This window comes from Salvelinus sp. IW2-2015, linkage group LG1, assembly GCF_002910315.2.
Source record: "Salvelinus sp. IW2-2015 linkage group LG1, ASM291031v2, whole genome shotgun sequence".
NCBI lineage: Eukaryota > Metazoa > Chordata > Actinopteri > Salmoniformes > Salmonidae > Salvelinus > Salvelinus sp. IW2-2015.
In genome coordinates, this window is record NC_036838.1 from 24,667,548 (window position 1) to 24,685,038 (window position 17,491).

A 17,491-nucleotide genomic window follows, 5' to 3' on the forward strand; every position below is an offset into this window, starting at 1 on the left:
AATGAGGATACGTTCAATATCTTTGTTTTACACGTTTTATGTAGCAAAAAAAAAAAAACATGAATTGTTACTGATGGTGTTCGTTTTTAAATAGTGATTGAATGATCGACCATTTCTACAGAAAGAAGAATATAGGATTGTAGGCGCATGAGCACACGATTCAACTTCAAGATATATAGATCTGGTTCTTGTAGAAATTGAAGCAAAGTACATTATTTATACACAGTGAAAATAAAGAGTGGGAGTGTTAAAAGGGTTTATTTTTTCTCATTTCTAAATCATTGTTAGCACAATAGAACGGACCAATTTGGATTATTAAAATAAATGTGAGTTGACCCCTTTTTCTTGTTTGACAACTAAAGCCATCTATTCCCTTAAATGATACATCCCCCTGGTACTACAGTTCCCCTAATCATCTCCACTAAATAGGTGAAGCCCCAGTTAGATCCATGGAACTTCTGAGAGCAGAAATCCTTGGCTGTTGAGTTACTAGACAAAAGCCTAGCTTCCAGCCGACTCTTAAGAGTACTGCCTCTAGTCTCCCGATGGGACAAACGACGCGCCATCAGCTTATATTCACAGTTAGAGTGGTTCTAGATTAGAGTGGTTCTATAAATAGAGTGCTGGTTCTATTTAAAGACTGTGGAACCTCGTTCATCACACAATTTTACACACTGATACACTGAATATAGTGAACGACCATCAGAGGCAGGGGAGTCAAAGCAATCTGCAGACTTTTCTGGGGTCTTGGTTAATAAAGAAATTTAAAGACATTAGAGTAAATTAAGAATCAATTAAGAATGATTGCGAGCATCATCAGCAGATAAAGAAAAAGTTTTTTAATGAGACGACCATGCAGGTATGCATACAGCACCTAGTTGACATTACAGTACATCTTCACAGAGATCCAACCTGTCTCGCAGAGCATTTAGTATTATCTGCTATTGTAAATCCGAGCACTCCATTTAGTATGATATGCTACCTTTCATATGCGTATGTATTAATTTGTGGATGTTCCATCACCCATTTCTATGATTTGTTTCAACATGAAAATTCGTATTATGTGTTACGAGATTTACAAAACGTACATATTGTATGAATTTGAAAAACATACAATATAACATATTGTATGTTTTTCAAATTCAGCTAGCTAGCTGGCTAACGTTAGCTAAATAGGGTTGAGGTTAGGGTTAGGGTTAAGTTAGGGAGTTAGGTCATAGGGTTAAGTTATAGCTAGTTAGCTTAAAAACGGGTTAAGTTAGCGGGAACGATCAGCTAAAAAGTTGTAGGGGGAAGGTTAGCTAAATTCTAAGTAGTTGCAAAGTTAGCTAAAAGTAGAAGTAGTGAAAAGTTTGCTAATTAGCAAAATGCTCAAAGTTGTCCTTTGATGACATTCAAACTCGCAACCTTAAAGTGCTAGACATTTCGCGTTAACGACCCAACCCACCCTACTTTAGTTTATTGAGTGTCCCGATTACATTACTAGTTACGTTAGTCTATGAGACCAGGCTGAGAGATCTGAGGGTTGAAAAACATGGCAAAAAGAGCAGGCTCAAGAGATCGCCATGAATAAAAGTCATGGTCTGTTTTACCTTTCATGGGCAGACTTTTAGTAGGCTAACATACTCATTGACCAATCAAAAGCAGCGCACACAGGAATGCGAAATAGAAGATGGTTCTGGGAGTTGAGGAGTTGCGGGGTCGTATGGTTTCCCCCTCAGAGAGGTCCATGAGGGTTGGCTGAAGAAGTTTTTTCTAAAGTCTCCCAGTGACCCCTTGTGGTTGTTCTGGCCTCCCCAGATTGTGATGCCAGCAGGTTGTAGCGTTTGAGGCAGGGGAGAGCCGAGGTGGTAAGCCCGGATGGGGTGAGTGCGGTGGGGGGCACAGGGAGGAGGTGAAGCGTCTGGGCGGTGTGGAGCCCCTCCATGGCCACTGGACAACCAGATGATTCTTCAGGCTCTGATGGCCTGCCACGGTCATGCATCAGCATGGGCTCCGTTACGCTCGCCTGCTGGAAGTGGAGAGGAGGGGAGGAGTGGAGAGGAAGGAGGGTGAGGGGGGCAGAGGTAAATATGTATATAAGCAGGGAGGGAGAGGAGTACAGTAATTCTTCTGAAAGATAATGTGATAGAAAGATGATAAAGGGAGGAGAGACAAGGAGGAAGAGCTGTAGTGTGTAGTTTGACTCGCAACAAATACAGTCGTTGAAAAATAGACTTCAGGAACATCAGGATGTCAAAGTATTTTAAAAAACAACAATAAAAGGAATAAACCTTAAGAGGAACCAGAACTTACCTTCATTCTCCTGACAGGGACCAAACTGTGAAGACGACAGAACCATGACAGCCAACCGACTGCCACATGCTTTTGGGATACCACATTTGTCGTGCAGAGATCAGACGTTCACAACAACTTCATGTAATTCCTCAAAACTCACTGGCCCATACTTGCGAACATTCTAGAAAAAGTTTCATTGAAAGTTTTCTGCCGTCTCAAAATGCACGTCAGCAATTAAAATCGTTGAAAGTAGTTGCACGTATCAAAGCTAATGTTAGGCTGTTCCATTACATTAAACGCTGCGCACATGTTTCCCCATGCTAACCTGAGCAGTGACCCCAGTGGATTATTTCTGTAACAAATTCTGCATCCTTGACTAGCTGTAACGGGTTTGAAGTGTGTTGTTCTTGATACAGCCTTCTTGCCTCTGTCAGTCACAGGGGTACCTCATTTCTATTTTAGGGCTATTCTAAAATCTCGCTTAACTTTTGTTTCAGAGTATACCCTAACAATGGGTAAAGGCTGGCAATGTCATAGTGAGACGGGAGAGGCCGCCCATGGTGTAGCGAAAATGGATTGGAATCGTTAGTGATGTTCTATGGCAAAGAGTCCCCATCTCGTTTGGTGCCGCTTCTCCTTCTCCCCCCGGCGTACCCTCCTGGGTTGTTGGTATTTTTTGTATGTTGGCTGAGTTAAACAACTGTAGAATGTGATACCCGCTTGATTATTATAACTGGGTGATGATGATGATGATGATGATGATTATAACTGATCAGATCTTTTACAAGGCTAGCGCGTGAAATGTTCAGTCTAAATTTTATTGGAATGACATAGATTTGTGTTTTATACTGGTTGTTAATTCCTAAATGTCATTTAAGAACCTGTGTTTTAGGTTTTAGTAATCCCCAGTTATGTTGACAACAGTCGGCAGGGAACGGAGCATTGGCATATTTTAAGCGTTAAGTTAAATCAGTTGTTAGATTAATCTTTTTTAGTATAGACACGGATGAAACTTTAGTTTTAAAGATTGCTTTGTGGATGTATATGATTTGTTCTGGGGAACAAATAGTTACTGTTTTGAGTGGACTAATTATTGTGGAATTGGAAGCATTGCTATTCCAATCTGTTCTGACCGTCCTTATTTGGAGTTCAAATCTAAACAACGACAAGTAGTGGATTTTTAGTGTTTTGCACAATTTCATTATGACGAGAAATGGCGGTGGGAACGCTTTCGCATAATTTGTATAATCATCATAATCTGAAGTAGAACGTTGGAGTCCTAATGAATTTGTGTGGTCCAGTACACGATCCGGCTGACATGCCGTTTTAATAGGCTTAAGATGACTAATATTTGATGAACCTTCCAAGTTGGTGAAAATGCAGGTATGACGCTTGAGCCCACCCAAATCACCCTGACAACAAAATAGCGACATAAGGAATGAGTCAGAAGAGTACCGTATGGCCCCCCCCCCCCCCCGGGCCCCGTGGCCTTCAGCTCGCTGGAGGGATTAGGCACCCACTTCCACTTAGTCTTGGACGTATTTGATTACCACTGGTTTTGCAGGTATTACTACTTACAAAGCAGTGTAGAGGGTCTGTCAATGTTATCATAGTACCACTTCAACTGTAGAGACGGAATCTAAAACAAAAATCCAGAAAATCACATGTATATTATTAAGCTAATTTAATTTGCATTTTGCTATGACATAGATATTTGATCACCTACCAACCAGTAGGAATTCCAGCTCTCACAACCTGTTATTTTTCTTTAAGAATAACCTCCTTTCTCCACCATTACCTGTATTAACTGCACCGGTTTAACTCGTTACCTGTGGATTAAAAAGGACACCTCCCACGACACTTCAATACAAACAGACTCCAACCTCTCCACAATGCCAAGACCAAGAGACTGTGTAAGGACACAGGATTAAATTGTAGCCTGCACAAGCTGGGGAGGGCTACAGGACAATACCAAGCAGCTGGAGAAGGCAACAACTGGCCCTAATATTAAAAATGGAAAGAAGTGTCAAGATGACGGTCAATCACCCCCAGGTCTGGGCCCATGCATAATCTCACCTCGTGAGGCATCAATGATCATGGAGGAATGGTGAGATCAGCGCCAGAACTACACGGCAGGACCTGTCAATGACCTGAAGAGAGCATGGACCACAAGTCTCAAAGAAAACCATTGATAACACACTACGCCGCATGGATTAAAAATCCGCACAGCCACGCAAGTTCCCCCTCGTCAAGCCAGCGCATTGTCCACGGCCCGTCTGCAGTTTGCCAATGACCATCTGGATGATCCAGAGGAGGAATGGGAGAAGGTCATGTGGTCTGATGAGACAAAAATATAACTTTTTGGTCTAAACTCCACTCGCCGTGTTTGGGGGAAGAAGAAGGATGAGTACAACCCCAAGAACACCATCCCAACCGTGAAGCATGGAGGTGGAAACATCATTCTATGGGGATGCTTTTCTGCAAAGGGGACAGGACGACTGCACCGTATTGAGGGGAGGATGGATGGGGTAACACTTTGGTAATTGCATAGCAATGAGCTGAGAGTACACAAGGAATAGTGACTGTAATAACGCCATTATTATGACTCTATGTAAACTGGAAACCACATATCCTGAGGCTGCATTCATTGTAGCTGGGGATTTTAACAAGGCCAATCTGAAAACAAGACTCCCTAAATTCTATCAGCATATCGATTGTGCAACCAGGGCTGGTAAAACTCTGGATCATTGTTATTCTAACTTCCGCGACGCATATAATGCCCTCCCCCGCCCTCCCTTCGGAAAAGCTGACCACGACTCCATTTCGTTGCTACCAGCCTATAGACAGAAACTAAAACAGGAAGCTCCCGCGCTCAGGTCTGTTCAACGCTGGTCCGACCAATCTGATTCCATGCTCAAGATTGCTTCGATCACATTGACTGGGATATGTTCCGCATTGCGTCGAACAGCAACATTGACGAATACGCTGATTTGGTGAGCGAGTTTATTAGCAAGTGCATCGGCGATGTCGTACTCACAGCAACTATTAAAACATTCCCACACCAGAAACCGTGGATTGATGGCAGCATTCGCGCAAAACTGAAAGCGCAAACCACTGCTTTTAATCAGAGCAAGGTGACCGGAAACATGACCGAATACAAACAGTGTAGCTATTCCCTCCGCAAGGCAATCAAACAAGCTAAGTGTCAGCATAGAGACAAAGTAGAGTCGCAATTCAACGGCTCAGACACAAGAGGTATGTGGCAGGGTCTACAGTCAATCACAGACTACAAAAATAAAACCAGCCCCGTTGCGGACCCCGATGTCTTGCTCCCAGACAAACTAAACAACTTCTTTGCCCGCTTTGAGGACAATACAGTGCCACTGACATGGCCCGCTACCAAAACCTGCGGACTCTCCTTCACTGCAGCCGACGTGAGTAAAACATTTAAATGTGTTTACCCMCGCAAGGCTGCCGGCCCAGACGGCATCCCCAGCCGCGTCCTCAGAGCATGCGCAGACCAGCTGGCTGGTGTGTTTACGGACATATTCAATCAAACCTTATCCCAGCCTGCTGTCCCTACATGCTTCAAGAGGGCCACCATTGTTCTTGTTCCCAAGAAAGCTAAGGTAACTGAGCTAAACGACTACCGCCCCGTAGCACTCACTTCCGTCATCATGAAGTGCTTTGAGAGACTACTCAAGGACCATATCACCTCCACCCTACCTGACACCCTAGACCCACTCCCAATTTGCTTACCGCCCCAATAGGTCCACAGACGACGCAATCGCAACCACACTGCACACTGCCCTAACCCATCTGGATAAGAGGAATACCTATGTGAGAATGCTGTTCATCGACTACAGCTCAGCATTTAACACCATAGTACCCTCCAAACTTGTCATCAAGCTCGAGACCCTGGGTCTCGACCCCGCCCTGTGCAATTGGGTACTGGACTTCCTGATGTGCCTCCCCCAGGTGGTGAAAGTAGGTGACAACATCTCCACTCCTGATCCTTCAACACTGGTGGCCCACAAGCGTGTTCTAGCCCTCTGCCTTACTCCTTTCACCCACACTGCGTGCCATGCATGCCCCTCCAACTTCAATTCATCAATTGCCAGACGACACTACAGTGGTAGCTTGATTACCAATAATACAGGAGCCTACAGAGAGGGCTCCTCGGATGTGGTTGTGTCAAAGGAAAAATAACCTCACACTCAACGGTCAACAAAACCAAAAGGAGATATCGTGAGCTTCAGGAACAGCAGAGGGAGAGCACCCCCCATATCCACATTGATGACAGTAGTTGAGAGATTATTTTAAGTTCTCGGCGTACACATCACGGACAACTGAATTTGCTCCACCCACACAGGCAGCGTGGTGAAGAAGTTTCAGCACCGCCTCTTAAACCTCAGGATGTGAATAAAAATTGTGCTGTCACACAAAAGGCACTCACAACTTCTACAATGGCACATCGAGAACATCCTGTCGGCTGCTATCACCCCCCCTTTGGGGTTTACGGCCAACTGCCTCGCCCACAACCCAAGGCTCCCAGGAGTAAGTGAGTCTGCAACAAGCACACCGGGCAAACACCTGCCCCTCAGGAACCTACAACCACCCGATGTCACAGGAAGGCCATAAAGATCATCAAGGACAACAACCACCCGAGCCACTGCCTGTTCACCCCGCTATCATCCAGAAGGCGAGGTCAGTACAGGTGTATCAAAGCAGGGACCGAAAGACTGAAAAACAGCTTCTATCTCAAGGTCATCAGACTGTTAAACAGCCACCACTAACATTGAGTGGCTGCTGCCAACATACTGACTCAACTCCAGCCACTTTAACAATGTAAAAATTGATGAAGAAAATATTTCACTAGCCTCTTTAAACAATGCCACTTCATATAATGTTTACATACCCTACATTACTCATCTCATATGTATATASTGTACTCGATACCATCTACTGCATCTTGCCTATGCCGTTCTGTACCATCACTCATTCATATATTTTTATGTACATATTTTTCATTCCTTTACACTTGTGTGTATACGGTAGTAGTTGTGAAATTGTTAGGTTAGATTACCCGTTGGTTATTACTGCATTGTCGGAACTAGAATCACAAGCATTTRGCTACACTCGCATTAACATCTGCTAACCATGTGTATGTGACAAATCAAATTTGATTTGATTTTGATGCAATTTCCAAAGTCCTATGCCACAATGTTTCTATTGTAATCAAAGTTACTACACATGTATAAGAACTTTATGTCAAGTGTTACTGTATTACCTTTGTCTCACTCATTTTGAAAATATATCTGTTAGTCATTTTGAAGCTACAAAAGTGGTCTGTACTAGTGTTGAGGTGATTCCATTTCCCTCATGTATTGTGCTTATGATCATAGATTTAGACTAATTCAACTAACTGTTGTAGTTTTTGGTAGCCATCAATTACACKGTTTTCTCATTCAAATAACTTAAATATATTCAAAATATTTTCAAATATTATTTGTTTTTCTGAGACCTGTATTTGAATATAATTTTTTGGGTTGCCTATTAGTTAACTCTATATAAACTATTGTATTGGTCAGTGGCGATTTTAGCATGTAAAACTTTGTGGGGCATTTTTTTTGATGCACGCCAGCAAAGCCACTACACTACACAACACTAAACAATACATTAATTGCACTATAATGGTGACAAACTGTGCCTACAAACTGTTAGGGCCTACATAAAACTGRCCCAACAGCAGTCCCAACACCTTACCACTGCTACAACAGGGTTTCAGCGGAGCCTTGTCTGGCAGCGAAACAGTTAATTTTTGTGATTTGTGAATTTGTGATTTCCAACTTGTTGTGTATTGTTTGTGTCCAATGGCCGATGAGCACCGATACATTTGATCTATTATTTCTCTTCATATGACAAGAAATTAAAAGGATTTGCCAGTAGATTGCCTTGATTCATGATGATGAATGCTAGCTTGCTAGCTAAGATTTGAATTTGAAAGTATGATGTCCAATCAAAGCTACTGTAGATATAATGTGATCTGTGGCCAATGACTTTGAGCCTTCTTGGKTGGGCATTTTCGAGCTCTATCCGTAGATTTTGCGGTGACGTAGTGTCCCCATGAGTGACAGAACACTGAGCCAATCACAGCGCAACTATAGAACATTACCAACCCCTAGGCTCTGTAATTTCCGCTGGCTGCCCCACCACCACAGAAAGCACTGAGCTAGGCMGGAACAACCAGCATTTTGGAGATTCCTTATTCAAGAAAGCAAAAAAGAGACCATGTTTGTATGCAGCTTTATTAACTCAATGATTTAATTAGATTTTTTTTAACATGATTTGCAAACGGATTAATTCCAAAATAACATGCAAAACAGCCACTAAAAAAAWATATATATATWTTTTTTGCTAAACAGGTTTGGCTCAAAACAGGTSCTCTGACCCACCTGCCCTTGATGACGGGTCGCTACTGGTATTGGTGCATTTTGATTTTGTGTGCGGCACTGGGTTGGCCTTGGTTTTAGGGAGCCTCTGAAGCCTGGTGTGCGCTGTGGTGTTTGGGTGAGTGAGATTGAGATGCGCTAAGGAGCGSTACTTGGCACGGTTGTGTCCATAATGCCATCACAGTGTGTGTGGCTTGTGGCCTGGCGGCTGGGTAAGTGTGTGTGTCAGGTTGGAGGTGTCACTGCCATGAGGGAAGTTGGAGGGGGATGTTGCTGAGAAAAGTGCTTCTCTGTTACGGAGCTTATGGCTGCCTCAGTGACAATACATGATTGAGCATAGAGGGACTGGGCTCTTCGTTCGGTTCGGCTGTGGGGTGCAGGCCGAGAAATGGCCCATGCCATCGGTGTYACCAATGAGCGCGTAAGAGCCGCTACGTGGTCAATCTGACGRCGCCTGCAGTGGCCGTGTAGCATTTACTGAGATGCGGTCTCCACAGAAGTCAGAGCATTCTTACTTCTTGTGTTTCGCATAGCTGTTGTGAAGGGAGTTGCCAAGGAAGTGAGTTTGTGTTTATACAGAACCTCCCGCCCTCATCTACCATCAACCAGTCATGTCGATGCTGAGCTATACGGACCGCTCCGCATTGTTYCAAAATGTGGGAGGCACATGACGATTCAGTACGAAGCACGAACCCTAAGGACGGAGCCTCCAGATCGCATTTCCAGAGCAAGCATYATTTGGCTTCAAGTGGCTGACGAGGAGCTCCTGTAAGTAGGCCTACTATTGTTAACATTTGGCAACTGATCCTATGCACCAAGTATTTTTTTTAAATATAATTATGAAGATGAAACAAATTATCTATGAAGAGAACTGTGCCAGTGTGCACGAGAGAGTAGGGTATGATGTATTATAGAATCTGGCGAGCTACAGTACCAGTCAAAAGTTTGGACACACCTACTCATTCAAAGGTTATTTTATTTTTARTATTTTCTACACTGTAGAATATTAGTGAAGATTTCAAAGCTATGAAATAACATATGGAATCATGTAGTAACCAAAAAAGTGTTAYATTTTATATMTGAMATTCTTCAAAGTAGCCACCCTTTGCCTTCATGACAGCTTTGCGCACTCTTGGCATTCTCTCAACCAGCTTCATGAGATAGTCACCTGGAATGCATTTCAATTAACAGATGTGCCTTGTTAAAAGTTAATTTGTGGAATTTCTTTCCTTCTTTGAGCGTTTGAGTCAATGTGACCAGGTAGGGTTGGGATACAGATTTGGTAAAAGACCAAGTCCATATTATGGCAAAAACAACTCAAATAAGCAAAGAGAAACGACAGTCCATCATTACTTTAAGACATGAAGGTCAGTCAATCCGGAAAATTTCAAGAACTTTTAAAGTTTCTTCAAGTGCAGTCACAAAAACCATCAAGTGCTATGATGAAACTGGCTCTCATGAGGAACCCCACAGAAAAGGAGGCCCAGAGTTACCTCTGCTGAGAAGGATAGGTTCATTAGTTACCAGCTTCAGAAATTGCAGCCAAAATAAATGCTTCACAGAGTTCAAGTAACAGACACATCTCAACATCAACTGTTTAGAGGAGACTGCGTGAATCAGGCCTTCATGGTCAATTTGCTGCAAAGAAACCACTACTAAAGGACACCAGTAAGAAGAAGAGGCTTGCTTGGGCCAAGAAACACGAGCAGTGGACATTAGACCGGTGGAAATCTGTCCTTTGGTCTAATGAGCCCAAATTCTAGATTTTTGGTTCCAACCCTTGTGTCTTTGTGAGATGCAGGGCGGTTTAACGGATTATCTCGGCATGTGTGGTTTCCACCGTAAAGCATGGAGGAGGAGGTGTGATGGTGCTTTGCTGGTGACACTGTCTGTGATTTATTTAGAATTCAAGGCACACTTAACCAGCGTGGCTACCACAGCATTCTGCAGCAATACGCCATCCCATCTGGTTTGCACTTAATGAAACTATCATTTGTTTTTCAACGGGACAATGAACCAACACACTTCCAGGCTGTGTAAGGGCTATATGACCAAGAAGGAGAGTGATGGAGTACTGCATCAGATGYCCTGGCCTCCACAATCACCCGACCTCAAACCAATTGAGATGAGGATAAGTTGGACCACAGAGTGAAGGAAAAGCAGCCGACAAGTGCTCAGCATACAGTATGTGGGAACTCCTTCAAGACTGTTGGAAAAGCATTCCAGGTGAAGCTAGTTGAGAGAATGCCAAGAGTGTGCAATGCTGTCATCAAGGCAAAGGGTGGCTACTTTGAAGAATCTAAAATCTAAAATATATTTTGATTTGTTTAACACTTTTTTGGTTACTACACGATTCCATGTGTTATTTCTTAGTTTTAAAGTCTTCACTATTATTCRACAATGTAGAAAATAGTAAAACTAATGAAAAACCCTTGAATGAGTAGGTGTGTCCAAACTTTGACTGGTACTGTATATGGTTATGGTTCCCAAGTGAACTGACGTGATGAGAAGCTGGAGAAAATATGAAGAAACAAGAAGTTGACGAGATTACATACCTTTTCGCTCTGTCTTTTTGCATGGTGGTTTGATATTTACTATCCCTTAAGRATCTCTTGAGTGTGCCTTTTGCATGTTCTTTTTTGCCCAAACCTTTATTTATATTGTGTGTTTTTGCATTATTATCCTTTGACCTTATTTTATCCTTATTTCTTTCAGAGATTTTGAGTAGAGTGCTTATTTTACTTRGTGTCGAATATGAGGACACATTCCAAAATTAGGGTGGAAGGGATTGAAGTTTGTTGTGGTTCTTGAACACAGCCTCCTGCCTCTGTCAGTCACAGGTGCACCTCATTCTAATAATAAAAAAACGAAGTCGATAGATGCGCCTGTGGCCCGTGAGTCAAACAGTAACATAATTTTGGATATTGAATAGCTCCCCATGTGTTTATGCTAGAGCCTTACCGTTTGATYGAGTGGCTGCACCTCGATCACCTCTTTTTGCCAATATAAAGATTGCGCCTGACATGGGGATTGTGAAAGCAATGTTTTCTACACGAGAGGATTCGGACAAGAAAATTGTCACAATCGTCTATAAAATCTGAACCGTTTTTAGCTACAAACTAATAAGACACCAATATCGAAAGGTATTCAGGGGAGTCATCTGAAGGTAACCCATTAAATGGCACAAAGTGCATAGGGGGTAAAAAGTGCCGCAAATAAAGTTACCCAACATGGGTCTAAAACAATTTTTTCCCCTCAGTTTTCATATCTCTCAGATATAGGACAGACGCGTTAAAATCTTATTCCTAAGGATTTATTTTCTGACTGTTTTGCCATGTACAAATGTGTTATTCAATGTGTGCCTATGGGCTACAGCAGTAAAGGCCAAATTCAATGTTTCATCATTTTTGTTCTTAAAAACAAATGGCAAAATGATCAATTTTATGACCATCTTCAAACAATTACATATGTTAGCTTCGTAGATAAAAGGCTTAGACCGACAGGGGCTGTTGGTATAAAAGCTGTGATTTTCTTTTGTTTCAGGGGCTCACCTAACATTGTAAAGACTGGCATGTCATGGGAGGACGGGAGCAGTGACCATGGTGTAGCTCAAATGGAGGAGTTTAATGTTCAATGGCAAGAATGCCTGTCTCCATTGGTGCCGCTCTCCTTCTCCCTTGACGTGCCCTCCTGGGTTGTTGGTATGCATGTTTTGTATGTTGGCCAGAGTTCAACAGAACTTAAATGTGATACCTTGATTATTGAATGACGATGATGATATTGATGATGGTATAACTCTGATTCCTTGGCCAGAAGATTCTGTGCAGAGTGCAAAGCGCTGAAGATGATTGTTCCAGTCTAAGCTTTCTATTAGTCCTATTGTGAATCAAATCTATATTTGTGTGTTATACCTGGCCTGTTTATTCCCATGCTCTACTCCTGATTTGAAGAACTTGTGTTGAAGTCAAGTCCTGAGGACTTCCCGCTCGTGCATAACAACGGCGGTGTAGTATTGGCTACAGGAATAGATATTTAGGTGTAAATCCCTCGAGTTACACTAGGCTACTACTAAAATTAGACAAKATTCTAAAAGGCATGTTTTCACATATGACAAAATCACAAGTTTTTGCTAATCTGTTTCGCACACATCCATGTGCTTTAATGAAGAAAAAAAACAAAGGTCTATACAACATTTACYTTTATCGTACATCATTAACCGTGGGTTCGAGCCCCCCCCTCACATTTAAGGAAAACACTGTTCACTTCTGGTCCTCGATGCTCGATTCAAATAACGTATACATGACTAAGTGGATGATTATAATAATGGATATAACATGATGTATATGTAATTGTAGGCCTAAACGTCTACGTAATATAGCCTATAGTAGAGATGGTCATTTATGTAGCGTTGCCAGTAGCCTATGTGTTGTTCTGCAAGAGGGACTCTAGCAAGAAYCTCCTCATTAAATGTATTTGTAATCTCCATTTACAAGGTTTTTGGCGGCACTTCTCTTCTCACTAACACAATAAATGTAATTCTACATTTCAAAAGGAAAAAATAAATACATATGAGTTTTGAACCCATGCCACAATCTGCAATAATTTCAAAGAGTTAGGCACTCTATACAGAGCGCTGTTTGAGAAGTCAGTCAAGCACACATAATCTCATTGTTTTGATTATCACAACGTGCCGTTGGACTTCTGTTAAGGGCGCTTTCGTGAACGAATGTTGGATCAGGTCCAACTATGCCAACGATTATATTTGMCTGATATGAAATTTGAACCGGATATAATCACGGCCAGCTGTGCAGGTTAGCACAGAGCTCTGTTGGGAATAGCTAACGGATATATTTGATCACGTGCAACTACGTCAACAATTGTAATTAGCTGATGCACATTTTGAGATGGAGAAAAAGTTTAAACTTAAACTTTTTCTAATGTTCGCAAGCATGGCCCAATTTTATTTTGTATCTGCATCCTACTGTATCTCTGCCTCTATCTGCATATTCCTTTGAAAACGAGCAACATTTCCGATGTTCTAATGTTAATCCATCCTTTAGGTGTTAATCTGTTCATCAATCAAACTCTCAGAAACACAAAAAAAAATACATGTTGACTTTTAGTAATTACCAACTGGAGTAATACAGAGTTTTTWTGCATAGCCCTTGGAGAACCCACAGTTTGGGAAACCCCCTTTTTTAATAAAATGATGTCATGCAGATATACATGGTAATAGCAGATACTGTGAAATAATGTTGAAATGTAATGATAACAGACTTGTCACATTTAAAATGAGTTACCAAAGTAATTACTACTCAATTCACACTTCACAACATAATGTATGATACATTTCAGAAACAAAGTTATTACAAAKGCCCGGAAATCAAGAATCTCTAGTCAGTAACGGTCAATTCTAATTCGATCTCCAGCCAGTTTACCTGTGGGAAATWAGAAGGTATCAAGGTGTACTTACATAGTCCCTGATACAGCTATAGTCTTCCCTGATTCCTCAGACTCTTACTGTATTAGCCCCCAGAGAGGGTGACATTAACCTTTTATACCTCTCCCTGACACACGCCTGCACACACACCATAGCTGACCTCACACATACACTCACACCCCTAGTTAATTAGGCTACAGTCACACGTCACACTGCTAAAGATAAAATGTCACTCCGTTTTTTTCCCCTTCCTCAAAATAGAGACACAAATCATTCTCTGCCATTGATATGCTAATATACAGTATGTTCAAATCGCCAAGTCAATGTAGGAATAAACTCCAATCCCAAAATGGATTTTCAAAGCTTTTTGTCTAGTGTCTATACGCTTTTGACTGGTGTTTTTCCCAGAGGAGGTAGGGATGTGAGGGGAAAACGTGCAATTCATCAGATTAWTTGTATCAGCATAATTGAATTCCTCTGATGTTCAGGATTTGGGGTTTGGATAGCTTTCATCAGTTGAGGTATTGTCTACATTGTCTGGTTTAATGACAGGTAGGAGGAGGAGAGGGTTTATCAGCATTGTCCAACAATTTCTCTCAAAGACAATTTTGAAAGACCATTAAATGAAAAGAGAGCGCTTTYAATAGGGGTGCTTGTCATTCCAATMCATACCAAAATCAATCTTATTTACAGTGTTTGTGAATTACAAGACAAAGGCTATTCAGCAACATCTTGATGCTTTGGGTCCTTGGGCATTGGGAGGAGCATTCGGATTCAACTTGAGCGTCAGTCAGCAAACTGTAGCACAAAGCATGAAGAAACAGAGAAGAGACTTTGAGTGGGCAGTAGGTTGAACTTCTCCATTAGCATACCCACCTCTCCTCACCACTAGTTAAGATGCCTGGGCCTTAGAGCTGTTCTGTTCTTCAGGTCTCTGACATAACACAACCCTTCCCCCTAATGATCCTGCCACAGTGGAGTCTCCCGTTACCACGGCACTGAGAGAGTTGCCACTGGAAATGCAGTCGTCTTGACACCTTCCGGGGCCAGGTTTCCCTAGGTGAGAAATGCAGCCTGCTGTTAAAGGTCTGTGGGCGAGAGAGAGAGGAGAAAAGAAAAGGAAAAAGAAAAGAAAGAAGAGCTTGGGCAGTTACGGTATGCGTTTATAATGCTGGATTCTCTCACTTTTGTAGACCTCTGACCAGCAACCAACTACACTGAACACTAATATAAACGCAACATGTAAAGTGTTGGTCTCGTGTTTCATGAGCTGAAATAAAAGATCCTAGAAATGTTCCATTCGCACAAAAAGCTTATTTCTCTCAAAGTTTGTGCACAAATTTGTTTATATCCCTGTTAGTGAGCATTTCTCCTTTGCCAAGATAATCCATCCACCTGACAGGTGTGGCATATCAAGAAGCTGATWAAACAGCATGATCATTACACAGGTGTACCTTGTGCTGGGGACAATAAAACGCCACTAAAATGTGCAGACAGAATTCAGCTGGGTTAATGCTTTAAATTTCAACGGTCACCATGTTGGCATTAAAAGTTCCAACACGATTCCATTGTAGTGAGACGCCAACCCTGTGTTTTCAAACCAGGATGAGGTAACAAAGCTACTTTTAATTGATTTAAATGAAWTATTCACCCATTGTAAATATTATATCTTATTTGTGCATCAATGAGAAATGTTCCGTCTTTCCTTTAATTGTCCAACTGAGTTTAGCTGAACAACAATATTGGGTCTCAACGTTTCTTCAACCAATCCATTTTTTCAGAACATTGATTACATCTAGGAGGGAAGGAAGTATGAGGTATTCATGCTCAGCCCTGACCTACTGGCACCCCATTGATTCAGAATGTATAGTCCCTCTAGTGGTYTCATGGTCTTACTACACCCAGGCTCTTCTGCATCAAATCAAATCTGGTACCATACTATCAGTACTATCCACCTGGGCCCAGTTTTTCCAAAACATTTAATCCAGATCAAATTATTGTGTGTTGCCTCAATCCAGATCTCATATTGTGTTCCTCCTTCAGTTTAGAAAGACATAGACATGTCATGGGATTATGTAAAATGTTCTTTGTTGTATCATATGATGTGATYTGGTAGAGATTTTGTTCAGTTTCCCATTAAAATTGCATCCAAAGTAAGGATGGACCACATCTAAAGGGGAACAGAATTGAACCCAACACAGGATCATTTTGATCTGGATTCATTTTCATTTTGAAAAACTAGGCCCCGGTGACCCTGTAAACACACTCAAGCTGCCTGCTTAAGCACAGAATAAGACCTTGTGCTGTAGTTCTCATTTGGTAGGTAAAGATAGATTTGTACAACTCTTGCCCAAATATCAGTTCAATTGATAAATCAATTGGCTATGTACATCATTTCTTAGGCCATAGCCTAGGAAAACCTCAATGTTTTAATGCTATAATCTGAACAGTCCTCTTTCAGATACAAAATATGGTACAGGGAATTTGATTGAAGGATTGATTGAATACCAATGTTGGAATACCAATGTTACCCACATGGTGGTGCTGTTTGATCAATTATTTGATGTCATTAAAACCCTTTCTGACCTTGACTTCATGACAGAGAAACAAATACTGTATATTTGCGAAAATGAGAAGGATCCGGAATAAAAATAAGTTGACGAACATGAAAAGAATGGACAAAGAGGATAAATAAATTACTCTTCCTTACGCTCTTCGAGCAACATCTCTATTCTTGGAAAATCAGCTGCATGGACWTTTTCCATAACCAGAAGACCTGCATGTTTTGAGAGGAAGGATCAAATGTGATACTGTATCATAGAATAACAAACAAAAACCTTCAGTGAAATAGTGATTGAACACAAGATTAGCTGACTTGAATCACAAGACAATGAACCATGACAAAAAGAATCACGCTGAAACCAATGTATTTCAAATTCCAATGGCTTTATTTTATGTATATAGATTTGTTTATATATATATATATTTATAATAACTTTCACCTCAATTGCTTGATTATCATTTTTTTTGTTCTGTTAAATTCAAAACAACAGGACATAAAGACCAAGGCATTCCACATGATCATATATTACAAAAGAGTAAAGAAGAATTCAGGATGCGTGCACATCGTGCACACACATACTTAATACACCGGCTTTTCTTTTAGTATAAAGAATTGAAATATGGGAAACAACTGCATCCATTGAGACATAAACAAGCACACAGACAAAAAGAAAGAGGAGCGAGAGGGAGAGAGGAGGAGAGCGTTAAAAGGTCCAATGCAGCTGTTTTTTATTTTTTTTATCTCAATAGCAAATCATTT

At 41.4% G+C, this 17,491-nt stretch overlaps 1 protein-coding gene across 1 annotated transcript in view; it reads right to left on the reverse strand.

Annotated features, from left to right (window-relative positions):
- Positions 1-14,426, reverse strand: part of pth4 (parathyroid hormone 4) — a 20,195-nt gene extending 5,769 nt beyond the window's left edge. Inside the window, exon 1 of the mRNA XM_023992292.2 lies at positions 14,203-14,426. The gene's annotated coding sequence lies outside the window, so the exon portion shown is untranslated. The remainder of the gene's footprint in view (positions 1-14,202) is intronic.
- Between the last annotated feature and the right edge of the window lie 3,065 nt (positions 14,427-17,491).